The sequence below is a fragment of the Triticum dicoccoides genome, chromosome 1B (assembly GCF_002162155.2).
Source record: "Triticum dicoccoides isolate Atlit2015 ecotype Zavitan chromosome 1B, WEW_v2.0, whole genome shotgun sequence".
NCBI lineage: Eukaryota > Viridiplantae > Streptophyta > Magnoliopsida > Poales > Poaceae > Triticum > Triticum dicoccoides.
Genome location: NC_041381.1, coordinates 504,014,890 through 504,017,204, shown reverse-complemented (window position 1 = coordinate 504,017,204; position 2,315 = coordinate 504,014,890).

Genomic DNA, 2,315 nt, shown 5'->3' with positions numbered 1-2,315 from the left:
CGCCTGTTTGCGGGAACTGGAGATAATGGCGCCGAAGGCGCCGAATAGCATTTGCCAGTAAATTAGGTTTGACTATTTATTTTGGCATTGATGGGTAATTGTTTAGACATGAATGCGGATCTAACGGTGGTAATAGTTTCATTTACTAAACTAATGGTAGGATGTTTCTAATTTGTGCGAGATTTTCTAGCACATTTCTCTTTCTTTTGGTATCCCCTATGCACCGTTTATATAATTGATTTGAACACAAACCACGACAAGTATTTCATAATGGAGGTAGTATTTAGGTAGCAAAAATATTGGTCAGGGTTTTGCTTTCCATGCGAACCAAACTGTGGTTGGATGGTTAGAGGGACTGTGGTATCCCCAGCCCACCAGGGTTCAAGTCCTGGTGCTCGCATTTATTCCTGGATTTATTTCAGGATTTCCGGCGATACGCATTCAGTGGGAGGAGACGTTCCCGTCGACGACGAGGTGCCTACGGTGACTTCGTAAATTTCAAGATGATATGCCGGCTCAGTCTTTCGGAGGTGCTCATAGGGGTAGCATGTGCGTGTGTGTGTTCATAGGGATAAGTGTATGCGCGTGTATATGAGCGCTTGCATCTGTACTATGTTAAAAAAAGGGTTTTGCTTCCCATAATTTGACCCGTGATGAATAGGAAAGTAAACTAAAGCGGGTATTTGCATAAAAAATCGACAATCATCCAAACAAGAAAAGAAAACTGGCTACGATGAACATATAGGTAGGGTTGGTTTTAGACCAAAGTATATACCTTACCTTTTACTCTCCTTTTTTTTGCCATTTTTAAATGAAATGGCGTGGGCCTTTTTTTTCAGTCAAGAGACCTGTTCATGGATATGCCCCTGGTTCGTGTAATCTGCACACGCCATTCAAAGGCAGAACCACCGGTTGCCGCGCAGAAAATCACGGGGCCATGCATAAGCAGACAGCAACACGAGCCAGACGTGGCGGCGTGTACCGCTGCCTTTTCCTACTCAGCACCACGTGCAGCAAACGACATGGAGCCATGGTCGAGCGGTCAAACAAACACTGGTGTCACAGTGTTGTGATATTCGTCGCTTTGATCACGTAGTTTGCCCGAGCCAACAAGCTACCAGTACCAGTACACGTCCTCTCGCACAACGGAAGGGCCAAACTTACCGATTGCAACTGATGGCACGCAGTTGCACTGTATGACAAAAATATCATAAGAATCAAGGTTCACATGCAAGGAACAGCATTGGGATTGCACGCAGTTGCACTGTATGGCAAAATTATCATAAGAATCAAGGTTCACATGGCAAGGAACATCATTGGGATTACACGTACTGATATTTATTCGACGGAGCAGGGACGCATAAGTGGGTTAATTTACCGAAAAAGGGTTTCTCCGCTTTGTATACAAAACAACCAACCGAAACATCCAACGATAGGTGCTGGGACGGAAGCAGCACAGTTATGCCCAAAAAAAAAGAAAGAGAAAATACAAGAGAAACAAATGCCGACAACGGTGGATCGACAAAGAAACGAAGAAGCCTCGTAGCCGCTGCACCCACCGGAGATCTCCCACCAGACTCCGAGCCTCCGAAGCACCGGTACCAATCAACACCTCCAAGAAGGGACGCGACGAAGACGACGCTGCTGCCAAGGGTTTCCCCCGGTACACGGTGAGGAGAGAGGAAGGGTAGCTCCGACGCCCTCCAGGAAGGTCTGGCGGCACCCACAAGCGCCACCGCGTCGATGTCGGCCAAGCCAACAGAGATTTCTCCCGATCCCAACCTCCAACTCAGGCACTCCGAAGCTCGCCGCCAAACAGACCCTCACCCTGCGCCACCCGGACACAAAGCGTTCAACGCTGTCTCACCACGGCACCGTGAAGCATGGTCGGCACGATGAAGAAGAGGAGCCGGGACAAGGCAGCAGCACCGTCGGCACGCGGGAGGGCCCCACCTCCACCGCCGAAGACGGTAGCTGACCGGACGCAATGGCAGGAACACACCAGGCCCGTGGCCGCACAGGCCTTGCCGGGAACGCAGGCCCGTAAAGTTCCCGCCTTCGCGCTGCAGCCGGCACGCCGTCGGCTCCGCCGCCCCTGTCCAAGCCGCTCCCCTTCCTCCCCACACCGAAAGCCGCCAAGGGAGGCACCACCACCACGCGCACCGCCGGCCACCATCACCAGGTCGCCGGACCGCCACCGGCCGAGCCGCACCATCGCCGCACGCCCACGACGGAGAGGAACCACCGCAGCCGCCAGCAGCCCGAAGCCGGACCCCAGCCGTCGCCCACGCCGCCCGCGGCCCCCGCCGCCTGCC